The sequence below is a fragment of the Cryptomeria japonica genome, chromosome 5 (assembly GCF_030272615.1).
Source record: "Cryptomeria japonica chromosome 5, Sugi_1.0, whole genome shotgun sequence".
Lineage (NCBI taxonomy): Eukaryota > Viridiplantae > Streptophyta > Pinopsida > Cupressales > Cupressaceae > Cryptomeria > Cryptomeria japonica.
The window spans coordinates 688,078,827-688,096,487 of record NC_081409.1 but is presented as its reverse complement, the minus strand read 5'-3'; the positions used below and the strand labels follow the sequence as shown (position 1 = coordinate 688,096,487).

The following is a 17,661-nucleotide window of genomic DNA, read 5'->3' as shown; positions in this document are numbered from 1 at the left end:
ACCCCGGTCATACAACCTCCCCGTACGATCAACAACAACACTGACACCTCCAATCATACGGCCCCCTTCCCGTGCGGTCAACACCCCTCCACCGTATGGATCACCCCATACGGAATACACGACTAACCGTCTACCATACACATCGTACGAGCCTCCTTCTGCACGTCAAACACTTAACTACCTCCTGGATGGTTATGTATGGCTGCGTATGCCTTGCGTGTGCTTGCGTGGGCGCTGCGTTGTTGGGCGGAGTGTGTTTGTGCGGGACGATGGTAGCCACCGCACGATGTTTCCATCCTGGTTTTTTTTTTTTTTGTCGTATGGTTTGTTTTTTTGGCGTACGGTTTTTTTTGTTTTCTTTTTTTCATACGGTTTTTTTTTTCGAAGTGTCCAGATTCTGCTCGGGTTTCGTGCCTCTGGGATCGCCCTTTCTCGATTTGCCTCGCCCGAGAGTCTCCTGCTTTGGTCCCGTGCCTCTCAAGTCACCTGCCCGGCCTCTCAGGTCCCCTTCCATCCTATCAGGTTCCCCTCCAGACTCTCAGGTGTCCTTTTGACCTCTCGGGTCCCCTGTGCGCTTCTCGTGGTAGGGTTTCAATTTGGACCAGTAGGTGGCAAGTCTATTTTCAATGGCCATCCGAAGACCTGGAACCACAAATTCTACAGGGACCGCGGTCTCCTTCCCGTACATAAGAAGAAGAAGAATAATAAAGATTTTGAAGGTTGCGGCCTACCACACAAGGTTCCAATCGTTGCCGAGACAAATGATCTTGGGATTATCTACGTCACTGAGGTTTGGGGCGTCTCCCTTCCAATATTCTCTGTATTTTGGCAAGTACACCTCCTCTGTTACTTGCGCTGGTTCCTCTACTTCGAGCCTGTAGCTCTGGAACATTTCGTAATCCTCCATCTGCCAGTGGAAGAGCCCGTTCAATGACCCCGTCTCATCCTCGAAGCACTCTCCTAGTTTGAGAATCCCTTCATCGTTGGGCTCCCTATAGCCCTGTCCTTCGTTCCTCACGTTGCCTTCTCCTTCACCCTCCGATTCCAAAGATGATGCCAGTTCCTCACTAATCGTGTCTCGAGGTCTATGATAAACTTCCTTCCTCCATTCTCCATAGACAGAGTGTTCTTCCAGTTGTGGGTGGCCTTGGCTGCCACCAGCCACCCTCTCCCTAAGATCGCATCATACCCTTTTTTTTCTTTAGTGGGATTACCACGAAGTCCAGTATGAAGGGTTGCGTCCCGATGGTAACTTGTTGGCCCATCAGTGTCCCAATGGGTTTGATTCCATGCTGATCTACTCCGAGCAGATTGAATGTGGATGGCCACAGTGTCGGCTTCCCCAGTTTCCTCCAGGTTTCTTCTGGAAGAACATTCACTCCTGATCCACCATCGACGATGGTATCGGTTAGAATGGTGCCAAGGATACCCATCTCCACAATGGCCGGGTTCCTTCCAGTGTTAACTGCCAGCAGCATGGGGTCTATTGCAGACCCCCCAAGACCATCTGTGTGGTGGTTGGTATTGGTGCGTGGTTGGGAGAGATTATTTAGCAACATTGTTTGTACTTGAGGCATCGTCTGGAGGAGGTCGTGTACCTTCACAGGCACCTCCATTTTTTAAATTTGATTTAGTATAGCCTCCTCTGCCTCCGGTCGGCTTGAAGTACCCGTCGTATCCTTCGCTTTCACCCTTTCTCGTATCTCTTTCTCAATTTCTTCCCGTGCTTCCCATACCCTTCGCTTCTCCGTCTCTGAGTCTGGGCACATTGCGTGTCTGGCTTGGTCGCAGGTTACGGCCAGCACTTCCTCTTCTTTGGTTTCCTCGATATTGAGCAAGTTAACGTCGGACTTCGGGCGGGTGGCGTCTTCGTGGTCTCCCAGTCCACACCATTTGCACAAATATTGTGTGGCCTCTCCCTTCGGGCAGTCTCGGGCGAAGTGCCCCCACTGGTTGCACGCTCTACATTGTACCATCGGTTGGCCATTGGAGTCGTATTGGATCCAGCTCCTTGTATTGTTATTGTTGTTTCGTCCTCCCCACCGATTATCTCGAGAGCTGTCGGTACTGCACAATATAGTTGGTTGTTCCTGCGTAAGCAATACTTGTTGGTTTCGTGTTTTCATGTTGTAGGGGCATTCCCTGGTGGGATGCCCCATCAACTGGCATATATCACAATAGGCCTTCTTTTGGCAGGAGCCTTTCGTGTGGTCGTCCGTCTTACATTCCGTGCACCAAAGCTCCCCTTCGTCGGTCTTTCTCGAACCTCCCTTCATAACCTTCAGCTCTTTCATCATCCTCAGCATGTCCTTCTGCAGGGCTTGCACCTTTTTGCCGGACTCACCATCGTTGTTGCTTCCCTCGGAAGAGTCATCATCCTCGGACGAGCTATCCTTCTTTTTCTTCTTGGATGTCTTGGTCTCGCTCTCAAGATCCATCGCTCTATTATATGCATCTTCATACGAGGTTGGTGGAACAATTTTCATCTTCTTCCGGATGGAGTGTTTTAGTCCCTCCACGAACCATCTCTTTTTCAACCCATCCGCTGGTTGACTCTCCATTTTCCCCAACAATTCTTTGAGCCGCCGACTATAGGCTCGAACAATCTCATTCTTGTTCTGCTTTGTGCCATAGATTTCGGCTACTATTTCATTGTCCTCTCTGAGGAGGCGAAACTCTATCCCGAACTCCTCCTTCAGGTTGGGCCATGTGCCGACTTTGGCCTTATCCATATCTAAGTACCAGTTGATGGCCACTCCCCTTAAGGTTGCTGGAAATTGTGTTACCCATTCGTCCTGGTCGGTAACATCGTTTGCTGACCATATGGTTTCGCAAGTGCGGCAATGGCGGACGGGATCTTCCTTCCCGTCGTCGTTGAACTTCAACAGCTTCTACTTACATGCCATCCCACCGCTGGGTCTCGCTCCTCTAGTGCCTTGTGTGCTTGTACCTGGTGATCCTCCACCTCCACCTCCTGCACCTGACCCTCCACTCGTGGGTCCGCCGGAGAAGGTTGTTAACCTCGAACCGAACAAATTGCCTCCCGTACGGTACCCTTGTGCTCCCTCGGCACCGTCGGCCATACCATCACCTTCGATTGTCTCCCTCCGGTTGTCCTCTGAAATGGACAAGTTCTTTAGTAGGTCTCCGGTAGCGTCGATCATGTTTAGACTTTGCCTTGTTTGTTCCACCAACTCTTCGCGACTTCTTACCCTACGGTGGTATTCTGGCGAACTGTAGAGTTCTCCTTCGACACCCTCCGTGACTCCCAGGTTCCCTTCGGGCAACCCTACGACAGTGTAGAGAGTGTAATTCTCTCCGTCTATCTCTGCCTCCACAACCTCCGTGACACCTCCTGGGTTCCCTTCGAACAACCCCTCGATCGGTCGTCCCTCGGCAAGCTGCCTTAGCCTACGCCTTCATTCTATTTGTTGTCTGAGATTCAATGCTCTTTGTGCCACTTCCCATTCATAACTTTGTATCTTTTTATTTTTGTTCTTATTTAGTATATTTGGCATAAATCACTTCCGTACATAGCAAGCACACACCATGTACACAAAATAAAACTTTTTTTTTTCTTTTTTTCTTTTTTTTTATTATTTTGCCTTTCGGCCGCAATTTATCTCAACATTGTGTCGGGATTACTACAGGGTTCAATTTCCTCTTCGCCTCTTGCCATCACGCTCTGCATCCCACGACGACTGTTCTATTTGCGGCCTTTGGGTTAATCTCACCGACGGGTAGGCCCATTGTGTCCGTACGCCATCCACTCCTTCCTTTCCCGAGTATGTCTAGGCAACAACGCCAAATGTTTGCCACATACGGGTAAACGATTAAATGCAGAAAGTAAATGCACAGAACATAATGGAGATATATTAAACAACCAGTTTCTATATTCATTCAACAGTCCATGTACATCAAGTGCTTATAACATTACATCAGACACAACTATCCTAATGATACTAAGAAGGAAAGGTATGCAATATATAATATCCGAAGGGGTACCACCAACCGTCGCGTCCAACTGCCCTTCGGGACGACTAACTAACTGACTGCCGTAACTCATTATTACCGACAACAACATAAACATAATATGACAACATAACATAATGATTATTCCTGGCAACAATCATTTTCCTACATCTCAAATGAAATTTCATTCGTTGAATACCAGAGGAAGCATTTCCATGGAGAAAAGCATGCAGCGTTACTGGTGTCAAGATTACTTGATCTAGAGAGCTTTTTCTCAAGTTGATAACCATCTGTGTAGATGCCCCATACCAGTTTGGTGCCAATATGTTTATTGTGGACTTCAATTTGCATGGGGCCAACATTGGAGACAGTATCTAATATATTGTTACAAAGCTGTTCTGGCCAGTTAAATTGAATAAAAGCAACACTAGATATTTGCTTCAGTGACAACCTATACCAAAGTCTGAAATCAAAACCAATGTCAGTTGTAATCAGATTCTTTTGCAGAAATATATATTGGATTCATGACTGATTTCTTGGGTACATTCCCAGAAGAAAGAATATCATTGAGGGCACTTGCTTCATCCCTGGATGCAATGCCAAATAGAAAAAGAGCTGGGTGAGAGAGACAACACCTTTGGCAACCATTAGCCCTTTTAAACTGTCCTCTGCTTTATCATATGTTATGTAACTGCTTGAACCCTCAAGCAGGATGATGAAGAGCTAAGGGGGACAAAACTAGCTGGGTAGCTATTTTAAAAGACAGAACAGTGAGGACTTTAGAAGCAAATCCAACTTCAGTTGCTTAGAAACACAATACTTCTATCAGGTTTAATCAGGTTTGTTTCAAGAATATTTGCAAACGCTGTGAGCAGTAGTGAATATTCAATCCTTTGTTGTAAAAAAAAATATATCAATTGAATCAAAAGGTGGTCTCATAGGTCATTCAAATGTTTTGGTTATATGGATGATAAAGATTTAATTTTTAAGGTGAGGAACCCATTGACAAAAGCTATTCAACAGAAAGATAAGGATAAGACAGAAAATTAGCTTTGTTCCTTTCTTCAGATTGCAGCCACACAAGTAATTATAAAGAATAACATGTTGATTGCATTTTCCGTCTTCCTATGTACACTATGGATGATTGACATCCTCAAAATGATCTGCCAATATGTGTGGATGAGAAGTTCTCCATGACAAGGGATGAAACATTGCAACAGAAATTAATCTTGCAAGATTATGTATTCCACACTTAGGACACCTAGAAAAAAAAAAATCAAAAAAGTTAAAACAACTACATTGGTTCATTAATAAATTCTTCTTCAGATAATATTTTAAACGTGTAACTTCCATACTGGCAACTACATCACCATCTCATTACAAAAATAATATTAATCATATGTAAATAAATCAAATTTAGTCTGTGCAAAGAAAAAACAGAAAAATATCAAGACACAAACTCTTACTTTCAATGAATCAGAGCAGAGAGGTAGAGTAGCTCTGCACCATCATATATCTCTGTCCAAAAATATTGTTTGAGATATTGCTTTGTCTTTCTCAGCTTTGATACATTAACTTTTGCAAATGTGTAAGAATTCCAGTAGCCATGGGAAATCCAGGAACTTGAAGAAGAATCAAAAGCTCAAATGTTTCCTGTCAACAAGAAAGTTACAGTTGAAATGCACATATAACAGCAGCATATTTACTAACATAATACAGACACAACAAATTATATATATGAAAATGTATGATTTCAGTCTCCTACGTAAGGAAACCAATTGTTAGGTCCAATATACACAAATGCCATTCCATGTTCCCAATGCATACTAAAGATTATGTAACATTTGCAGAGAAGCATACATACCCAAAGAAGTAACCATAAAGAGTGACTATAGATCAGGCATTAAGGACAAGAAATAAGCTTCAGCTGGTGACAAGTTTGTGATGTCCCCGATATAATTAAATAATAAATTTAAATACTTTATTGTAGGGCCCAAATTTAATAACACATCTTTCGGGCCCTTTATTTAATTAGATTAGTCAAGTCTTAGTTTGGTCGTGTCAGCCCGTTTGTAACCCTTCGGGAAAGTTCCCGGAGCCCATATTTATGGCCGAGTCTCTCATTTGTGTTGGTATGCGAATTTTGGTATTTTTCTATATTGTGCGAATTCCTATTGGAGTTCTCTTATCCACCATTTCAGAGGTGAAGACCTTCCCTGTTTGGTATTTGCAGTTTCGGTGAGATTCACCCCTCACCCTATTCTGTTCTTTCTATATTGTGCGAATTCTGTTGGAGTTCTGTTATCCACCATTTCGGAGGTGAAAGACCCTCCCTGTTTGGTATTTGCAGTTTCGATGAGATTCACCCCTCACCCTATTATGTTCTTTGTGCTCGTTCCGAATCTAGCAAATCTTGAATCTCATCATTGTTTACTTTCTCCAGCTGCATATCTGTTAATCTGATATACATGCATAAGGGATTCCTGATATTCAGAATTTATTACTTACGGAAGATCAAACCCTTCACAGCACACTGGCTGAAACCCACTGTACAGTTATACCACCGTACACCTCACACCTCCACCGTACATCCCCACCGTACCTTCCCATCGTACATCTCACACACAGTACACCTCTCACCTCACCGTACATCTCACCCCACCGTACATCATTACCATACATCCTCACTGTACACCCTCACCATACGTAGCACCCTCACCTGCCACTTCACCTCCACCGTACACCCTCACCCTCACCGTACGGTCACACCCCGTACATTCACAATCTTGCCATACATTAGCAAAGGAACAATACATTGGTATCAAAGCTGGTGATCTTGCCAGCCTGTCGAGTAGTGGATGCAAGTGTACACTAGAAGGAGGTACCATTCGGCCGACCGAATGGGGGAACCACAGGATCCTACAAGAGAAGTCATGGCACTATTAAGGGAGCTTACAAGAAGCCAAGCTCAACTCAACGACACCATAGCCAGAGGGGAGCTACGTCAACAAATCATGGAGGAAACCTTACGACAATTGGCCTTAAGAAAAACGAATGGAGAACAGAATGGGCAAGGCAACGATTCGGTCACTGGAAGGTCAAATGTCCAACGCTCACATTCACGGCCGCTGATGTCGACTTTTCCTCAGAAATCAAAAGCTCCACGCGGGGAGCAAGAACCCACCTTTCATGAGATGCAAGCACAGTTGAACCAAGATTGGAGGGATGCAAATCTCGAGGGGGACATATCCTTCAAGGATTATGCTGAGCTCCGGATGAAATACTCGAGTGGCAGAAGTCGGGGCAATTATTGTCACTATAACAATGACATCAAGCGGAAGGTTGGCAAGGTCAACCTGTCATCCTTTGATGGGACCGAAGCAACCTTGGCACGAGCTTGGGTTCAAAAAGCAGATACCTACTTCCAACTCAACCCAATGCCTAAGGATGAAGCTATCAAGTTTGCAATACTTCACCTGGAAGGAGTCGCGCACGAATGGTGGCATCATGGGATGGTCACTCTCGACCAAGACCAGATAACTTCCTATGCCAACTTCACGGAGAAGCTCATAGATCGATTTGACGAGAAGGATCCAGAACTGAATTTCAAGGAGTTGGTGCAACTAAAACAGTCAGGACCTGTGGACAGTTACATCACAGAATTCCAAACACTATCCATGTTGGTAACAGACATCTCAGAGCGGAGATTGGTTGTCTTGTTCATGGACGGATTGATGGAACCATTGAAAGTTTGGGTGAAAGGGTTCAACCCCAGCACGCTCACGGAAGCAATCAAAAAGGCCCGTAACATGGTAGCATCTTCCTCTTCCAAAAATTTTGCACATACCAAACCACCTTTCATTCCGAAGGAGAAGGATAATAAACCCTTTCCGAAGAGGTCATCGCTCGATGAAGCCACAAGACAGGAACTCAGAAGGAAGAAGTTTTGTTTCACCTGCAAGGAGCCATGGGAACCAGGACATCGATGTTTGGGCAAAGGAAAGATTCACTATATTGAAGTGATGTCCGATGGAGAAGAGGAGCATGAGGAAAGTGAACCACCAAGGAAAGAATTTGTCGAAGAAACCAGCCTGGTAGAGAGAATCTCCACATTGGTACGGAGGGGAGGCGTCAATGCCAAACTGGCGGGTACCCCGAGGTGCAGTGTATTTAGGGTACGTGGTACACTCCAAAGGCAACGAGTCCTTGTAATGCTCGACAGTGGGGCCTTGCTCAACTTCATAAACTCATCACTCGTCACCCGAAGGGGTTTGTGTACAAAGGAGCATAAAGGGTTTGATGTCAAGGTGGTAAGAGGCAATCTCCTATCATGCACTCACCTGGTTTCACAACTGAGCATCACCATGGGAAATTACACCGTGACCGACGACTTCTTTGTAGTAGATCTAGATGACACGGATGTCATATTGGGCATTCAATGGATGGAGACCCTCGACCAATACACGCAAAGCTTGAAAAGGATGGAGTTCTCATTTGAGGTGGATGGCAGGAAGGTGATTCTCAGAGGAATGTCGAATGGCAGCCCGAGGGAGATTTCCGCCAAACGGATGGAAGCCATCTTCAGACATGATGAAGTAGTTTGGGCAGCACATTGCTTGATCTCGACAAAACCTGTGAAAGAGAAACCAACTTACTACTAGGATGAGGAACTTCAGTCGGTTTTGGATAAGCATAGTTTGGTCTTTGCTGATATTCCACCTGGTATACCCCCACATCGAGGGTTTGAGCACACCATCGAGTTGAAGGAAGGAGCAAAACCCGTTATCACCACACCCTATCGCCACCCGAAGAAGTTCAAAGAAGAGATAGAGAAAACGATCCAGAAACTCCTCAATAAAGGATGGATCCGGCCCAACTCTAGCCCCTTTGCGTCCTCGATGGTACTGGTGAAGAAGAAGGACGAAACTCTCAGAATGTGTGTTGACTACCGTGCACTGAACAAGAAGACTATCAAGAATAGATACCTCATCCCCAGGATCGATGAGTTGTTGGACGAACTACATGGTGCAGTCTATTTCTCCAAGATTGATCTCCACTCCGACTACCATCAGATCCGTATGAGGACCAAGATGTGGAAAAGACAGCCTTTCATTGCCATTACGGACACTATGAGTTCTTGGTCATGCCGTTTGGATTAACCAATGCTTCGGCCACTTTCCAGTCCTGCATGAACCACATCTTCAACAGGCAATTGCGTAAGTTCCTACAGGTATTCTTCGATGGCATACTCATCTACAACAAGACCTGGGAGGAACATGTGGGACATTTGGATGAAGTATTGGGGATTATGGAATCGCAATCACTGTATGCCAAAAGGTCCAAATGTGAAATTGGAATGACCGAGGCCCTGTACTTGGGTCACGTCATCAGCGCCCAGGGGGTACAAGTTCACCAGGAGAAGATTCAGGCAATTTTGGATTGGCCTCCACCCAAGACTCTCTCGAAGCTACGTGGATTTTTTGGATTGTGCAGTTATTATAGAAGGTTTGTGAAAGGATTTTCACAATTTGGGGCACCACTGACAGATCTGACAAAGAAAGGATCCTTTCATTGGAATGCGCAAGCACAACAGACCTTCAACAAATTAAAGAAGTTATGAGTACGTGTCCGGTTCTGGCACTACCAGGCTTCACTTGCCCTTAAATCTTGGAGTGCGATGCCTCGGGAGAAGGCATTGGAGCGGTGTTGATGCAAGACCATCACCCCATTGCATTCGAGAGTTGGAAGCTCTCAGGAGTTGAGCGGTTGTACTCCATCTACGACAAGGAGATGCTTGCTATCATGCACGCACTAACAAAGTTTCGGCAGTACCTCGTCGGGGCAAAGTTTGTTGTACGAACAGACCACAACAGCTTGCGATATTTCTTGGAGCAGAGGGATCTGAATGAACGACAATAGAAGTGGGTGAGCAAAGTCCAGGCATTTGATTTCAACATTGAGTATGTGAAGGGCAAGAATAACGTGGTAGCCGATGCCCTGTCAAGAAGGCCTGCCATATGTTCTTTATCCCAGATTTTGGCAGATTGGAAGGAGCACCTATTGGTTGAATACTCCAAGAATACTTTTGCCTGCGAACTGTTGGATGGTCAAGTGCAGGATGACCGATACAAGGTGGTTGACGACATCATTTACTACAAGGACAGAATTTATCTGGAACCCGAGTCCAAGATGAAGGAAAAGATTTTGAAGGAAATGCACGACTCTCCCTTGGCCGGACACCCGGGATACTTGAAAACCTACAAACAGATTCAAGAAAGGTTTTCCTGGAAGGGACTTAAGAACGATGTCCTACGGTATGTGCGGGAATGCTCCACCTGTCAGCAGAACAAATCTAAGCACACCTTACCGGCCAGACTGTTGCAACCACTGCCAATCCCCGACCAGAAATGGGATAGCATCTCAATGGATTTCATTACTAAGCTCCCCAAAGTGCAAGGAAAGGATTGCATTTTCGTCGTAGTTGACTGCTTGACCAAGTATGCTCATTTTTTTGCCATCCCCACGGGATACTAAGCAGTTCAATTGGCCGAGTTGTTCTTCCGTGAGGTATTCCGCTTACATGGTCTGCTCATTTTTTTGCCATCCCCACGGGATACTAAGCAGTTCAATTGGCCGAGTTGTTCTTCCGTGAGGTATTCCGCTTACATGGTCTACCACGAAACATAGTCAATGACAGGGATAACCGTTTTCTGAGTACCTTCTGGATGGAGTTATTTCGGTTGGCAGGAACTGAGTTGTCGCCCAGCACGAGCTACCATCCGCAGACAGACAGACTGACTGAGATTGTGAACAAATAGCTGGAGGGTTATCTTAGGAACTACATCTCAGCTCAACAAAAGGCTTGGGTTCATTGGTTACATTTGGGTGAACACTGTTACAACACCACTTATCACATGTCGATAGGCATGCCACCTTTCAAAGCACTGTACGGTTATGAACCTTCTTCATTTGTTGATCTGGCATTGGGAGACAGTCGTGCACCAAGGGCCAAAGATTGGCTTCAGGAGAGTTTAGACATCCTGACATCTCTCAAAGATAACTTGCAGAGGGCTCAGAACCAGCAAAAGATGTATGCCAACCGACACCGGGTTGAGCGAAATTTTGAGGTGGGCGATCTGGTATACCTCCGACTTCAACCATACAAACAATCCTCCTTGAAGACAAGTGGTAAGGAGAAGTTGAAGCCTCGTTTCTATGGACCCTACAGGGTGGTTCGGAGGGTGGGCGAAGTTGCCTACGAATTGGAGCTTCCTGAGGTGAGTCGGATTCACAATGTTTTTCACGTGTCATATCTCAAGAAGGTCGTCGGGCAGCGCGTCACAGTGTCCAAGGATCTGCCACCCATCGACGAAGAAGGAAAACTAATTCTGGAGTCGGTGGAGATCATCAATGTCAGAGAAAAGAGGCTGAGATCACGCACGGTCAAGGAGTTCCTTGTGCGCTGGAAGAATCTACCCATCGAGGATGCCACGTCGAAAGGCAAGCAAATTTTGGAGCATCCAAGTCTGCAATTGCTCGAGGGCAAGCAATTTTTGGCTCGGGAAGATTGTGATGTCCCCGATATAATTAAATAATAAATTTAAATACTTTATTGTCAACTGCAGAGCAAATAGGAACATGAAAACTTAGATATAACAATCTTTTGCATCCACCAACATCATACTTCAACCACAAGCAAAGATGAATCAATGCGGCATAACGTCAACCATAATACTGAACTCTATCTAACAGATTGTTCACCGAAACAGTCACACTTAGCCAAAATCTATTGCAGACATCTGAATACATCTTCAATGCTCCAAAATAGCCATAACTCAACCGGATATATCTTCTTCTATCACCCCCATCAACCATCATACATCAATATGAACACATGAGAAAACTCTAGATACATCACCATTGATCACATTCTTCCAAACCTTACTTGACATCAACTACAAGAAGTTTGACATCAATGACAACACAAAATCAAATTTACAACACCTATGTCTCTAACTTCTAAGAACAAGCAAACTTCATCAATACATAATCATAGAATCAAAAGGAAGAAACCTTAAGTTCTATTAAGATATCAAGTGTTTTATGAGTATCATTGTGCAAGAATCGAGACATTGATTAGCTTACTTCAGCTTTTTCTAAATGTTAAGAACGTAGAAAATCGATTTCAATCGCACTTTGGTATGGTTTTACAAAAATAAATATAATAGGTGAGCCCTTATACTTATGATTTAATCATTCATTTCTTCTAGAGATACACATTTTATGTTGTCATGGAGGAAAAAGTATAAATCTGAATCTCTTTTGGCCATAAAAGAGCAAGGAAACCCGAGGACGCATCCCCAACCTGAAAACCCCCATCCCAGTCTCGAGGATGTTTTGGGGACTTGGGGATGGCCAGGGGACGTTTCCCCCTCGTCCCCAAATTGCCAGAATTTGGAGGGGTCATCCTTGAAACGGGGGGAGTTTGCCCTAGTTGTGGGGGTACGAACGACGTTCGTACGTCCCGGGTGCAGTTGGGATGTCCCCAATCCGTCCCGGGGACAACTAGATGTCCCCCACAACTAGGGCTAGTTAAAAATATTAAAAATGTCATATTTTAAAAAAAATATTGAATTTTCTGACATAGGCCCCCTATTAATTCAAATTGTTATTAAAAAAATTAAAAGGCAACGACTTTAAATTAATAAATTTATTAAATTATAAATTTTAATAATGTGAATATCAAATTATTAATATAATAATATGAAATATAAGCTAATGTTAAATTATTAATTCAAATTGTTATTATTAATTAATAAAATATTAAATGTTAACGGTTTTGAATTTTAATAAATGTTAACGGTTTTGAATTTGAATTTTAATAAATGTTTAACGGTTTTGAATTTTAATATCTATGTTTCATTGTTTCATATCAAACATTTAAAATTAATAAATAATAAATTATAAATAGAAAATAATGTCACATGTAAATTAATAAATGAGTATTCCGCTACATTTTTTTACTATGTTATTTCTTTAATATCTATTATGACATGCATATTGACAATGTGAATGAATTGAAATTCTGAATTATGAGTGCTTATTGAGTATTGAGTCTATTGACAATGTTGTATATTCAACGTTTAAATTCTAAAATGTTTTCATAGTATCATACACATGCTATATCCATGTTTTCATATGAATATAATGTATATATGCATGCTATATCCATGTTTTCATATGAATATAATGTATATATGCATGCTTTATCCATGTTTTCATATGAACATTTAGAATTTTCCTATATATTTTAAATTTTCCCTATATTTTATATAGCTGTCCCCATTGCATCGCATTTATTTGTTAAGCTTACTTACATTCATTTTTTAAGCATTTGGTCATCATTGGCAATCATCAAAACAAAACCGAACAAACTGTAACAAAGAACAGCAATTACAGACTTTGCAAGACAAGTGTTTGACAAAATTCCTAAGTGTTTAAAACTGAAAATTTAAGTCAGAACCAGCAGGGGTTCTTACAGTTTGTATAACTTGGTGCTAAATAATATGATAGGTCTCGCACAGTTTGTAGACACAGAAAAACAATTCTAAAAACAAAATAAAATTAACTGTCCATAGAGAGAAGTTCTCTCTAGTAATTATTTTAATTAGATCAATTTTTTTCAATGGTTCATCTTTTCTGCAGGTTCTAATACTGAAGCTAAATTATATGACAGCTCCGGCATGGGTTTTTAGACATGGAAACAATTTTAAACATAAAACAAAATTAACTATCCACATAGAGAATTTCACTCTAGCCATTCTTTTATTTAGAACATTTTTTAAACGGTTCATCTTGTCTGCAGGTTTCTAATTTCTTTATAGTCCTATGACTCCATACGCCCTCTTACTATATCTATATGCACCATGTATGATCTAAAAATAGGCTGCTATTCAAATATGTCCAAACACAGTATCCCAGCCGTATTTAGACCACATCCATGTTTGTATCTGCTACATAGATAAAGTATGAAGCTTCGACAAAAGGATGAAGCATCCAACAACACTGTTTAAAGCAAGATAGAATACAATTTAGAAAATATAACTCATAATTCATTCTGCATAATGGATTACCAATCCAGGGTTTAGACCACCATTAAAAATACATGAAGACAAAAGTATCTGATATAATTGAGTTCAAATTACATATTATGTACCATACCAATATGCTCCTTAAAAATACACTTTGAAACTTGTATTGCTGGAAAGAGCTGTTGATTATCAATGCTAAGAGAACCTAACAATGAAATTATACATTTAACCATTTTACAAATATCCATGCACAAGTTGTAGTACTCAGCATTTCAAACCCATAACTTCCTTCCATAAGAAGCAAGACAATGTCCACAGATTTGGCTACATCCATCATTACATTCATATCACTTGAACACTCCACAGATTGCAGCCACCTTTGTTTACCTGAACAACCACATATCCAAAAACAATTGTTAATATTGCCTGAATAGGAATAGATAGAACAGCCAATACCCTATGCCTCTAACTTCTAAGAATAAGCAATCTTCATCAATACATAATAATAGAATCTAAATGAAGAAATCATTCCACAGATTACAGTCACCTTTGTTTACCTGAACAACCACATATCCAAAAACAATTGTTAATATTGCCTGAATAGGAACAGACAGAACAGCCAATACCCTATGCCTCTAACTTCTAAGTATAAGCAATCTTCATCAATACATAATCATAGAATCTAAATGAACAAACCTTAAGTTCTATTAAGATATTAAGGTTTCTGTTCTATGATTATCATTGTGCAAGAACTGACATATTGATTAGCTTTAATTTGCTTTTCCTAAATATTAAAAGTTTAGAAAATCAATTTTGATCGCACTTTGGTATGGTTTTACAAAAATAAACATGATGAGTGAGTCCTAAAACTTATGATTTAATGATTCATATTTTCTAGAAATACACTTTTTATGTTGTCATAGAAGAAAAAAGTATAACTCTGAATTTCTTTTGGCCATAAAAGAATGTTTATCAACATCTTTGGTTTGTGCATGCAGTTTTATGCCCAACAATTCAAATAAATAATGTAATAGAGTCCAATCAAATTATTCAACATACCAGCAAAAGATGTTATAGCCTTGCATAGAATTCCCTTTATAATCTCAGTTTGGATGCAAAATCATTAGGAAAATTTGAAATATGTGAAAATGGACAAGATACTGGCTAAGAAAATTTAAATGGTAGCAAGAATCATGTCTCTGTTGTGGGTCATCCTCAAAATAATGCCAATATATCTCCCACGTTAATGTATATATACAGAAACTAGACATATTCCAGAACAAAGAAATGGAAAATAACTATCAGAAAATTTCCAAAAATACATGTGTATAACCTTATGTAGACTTTAGTGACACAATATTATTTTACTACTATTTGAATTCATTAATATTACTTTATAGTTTATTATGGTGATTATTTATTAATTATTATGCAAGAATTCATGCATCATGCACAATTCCTTCAAATGACATTCCTTGGTGTCTGTTAATTCATATAATTTTAATATTATCCTCTATATTAACTAGAATCTGTACTCTTAAGTGCAGACCATCAGACTAGATGCCACAATCAAGGAATTTACTTGAAAAAAGTCATCCAAGAGTTGCTAATACCCTCACCTTCTAAGAAGTTGCACGTGTTGTCCATAAAGGTCTTGACCATCCCTTAAGAATCGCACTTGCTGTGATCAGGCAAAACAAATTGGAACCCTTCATCACAATAATAATTTGAACCAGGCACATTTGATCAAAAAGTGCTACTGGAACATGCTGCCAGGACCTAAATCTACTTATTATTTGAATTTATTTCTGTTTTTCCATTAATAAAACAGTTAAAAAAAAATGATTCCTTTACTTCTTTTCCATTGATCGATCATGAGTTCCAATGCCCTCACAGACAGCAAACCCAAAAGACCTGATCATTTCCTAGATACATATAGAAAGGGTGTTACAAGGATTTTTCCTTTAGTTAAACCAGCCCTTGCATCAATTAAGTGGGTGTTTAGTGTCTTTCACACTAATGACCTGATGAATGCAAGTATTTTGCATTTAGAAATTGTTACACTTGTATATTCCAGATCATCACTATTGTTAGATTGACTGCATGGATATAAAATGGCATTGTGATCCAAACAATCTAACTTCGAATGGTAAAATTACTGAGCACAAAAGCTCAAAAAGAAAGGCCAGTAGTGGCTGATATAATTCAATTCAAACCGAAAACCAAGCCGATTAAATATATTATACAACAATCAAATAATCTGTTACGACTAAGAACCTGTCCACTTCACATTTAGAATTTCATTCTCACACAATATCCTTTCAGCAATAAAAATGATCTTTACATATTTTTGAAAACAAAATATATACAGTGAAGATCAAAAATCACTACTGAGTATTCTAACAGTTTAATATGCATCTGAGACAACCGTGATTGGAGCATTGACATCTGAAAGATTCTTCTTGGTGTAATTCTTTACAAGGGATCTTATCACTAGAATTGCTCACCTAAAGCCAAAAGGCTTCAAAACAACACTACAATTGATCAGAATCTTAAGAATAAATGTTGGACACTAGAAAGTCACTTAATTAAACTAGGGGCAAATGAATAATAACTATAATCCCTTTTTAAAACTCTTTAGCATTTTTACTTGTGGAGGACCCTGCACCACAATTACATAGGAAGCTGGTTCCATTTAGAATTGTCAATTGTAGGCACATGGAGTCATCATTGATCCTTACCTTGCAGACACTTTTCCTTCACTGAAGAGTTAAATGCAAATGCTTGTAAAAGCAAAATGAAATTCCAGTAAGTTCATGAAAAACACAAATAGACACTGAGGGGGGGGCTGAATCAGTGTATTTTAAAATTTTAACTATGTGTGCTATAACTGCTACAGCAAATTAATTGAGAACACGCACACACACACACACACACAAAGACAAACCATAACACAAGATATACGAAGAAAACCCAATGTGGGAAAAACCTCGATGAGAATAGCTGTTGGAGTCTACTGCTCCAATCCAGCCTCACAGTGAATAACAGTTTACAAAGTTTAGGGCACCAACCCCTGAACTTTAGGGCACCGACCCAAGGAGCACCAACCCCTGATTTTATGAGCAACTACCCTTGCTTTGAGCACCCACTCAGATATATACAGTGATTGTTCAAGCTAACAATGCAATGATAAAACTTTGTTACAAATGAGTTTTGTAACACTTACAAATTCTCATATCTTCAGAATGACTTTTTCTGACTGCTGAAGTTTTTCCTCTATTTCTCCTCCTTCCTCTGTCCGGTTGCCTTCTTCTCTTTGCTACAGCATTACTCTCCAGTATGCTCTATTCTTTCTTTGTTTTTGTGGATGTCTTCTTCTTTCTTGCTACAGCTTCACTTTGCAAAATCCCCTTTTCTTGCTCTATTCCAATTTTTTTTTTTTACTTCTGTAGATTTCACTGATTTTCTTGGCAGCCACACACTCTCTCTGTCAACTCTCACTCTATTCTCAGTAGCAACACTCCTCTCTTCAGCACTACTAACTTTTTGGTCAACTAGTGGAGATATCTTTGTTTCCACCTCTGTCACTGTCTCAACA

At 41.1% G+C, this 17,661-nt stretch overlaps 1 protein-coding gene and 1 long non-coding RNA gene across 4 annotated transcripts in view; both read right to left on the bottom strand.

Moving 5' to 3' along the window:
* LOC131040750 (probable serine/threonine-protein kinase PBL28) overlaps positions 1–5,620 on the bottom strand; it is a 34,229-nt gene extending 28,609 nt beyond the window's left edge. For 2 of the 3 annotated variants that reach the window (XR_009372697.1, XR_009104921.2), the window contains exon 1: positions 5,439–5,620. The gene's annotated coding sequence lies outside the window, so the exon portion shown is untranslated. Of the gene's footprint in view, positions 1–4,910; positions 5,234–5,438 lie in introns of those variants that run through there. The other variant, XR_009372698.1, reaches the window with a different exon arrangement.
* An 8,507-nt stretch (positions 5,621–14,127) lies between these two features.
* Positions 14,128–17,661, bottom strand: part of LOC131855984 (uncharacterized) — a 45,130-nt gene continuing 41,596 nt past the window's right edge. The window contains exon 2 of the long non-coding RNA XR_009372699.1: positions 14,128–14,450. This is a non-coding gene — a long non-coding RNA (uncharacterized LOC131855984). The remainder of the gene's footprint in view (positions 14,451–17,661) is intronic.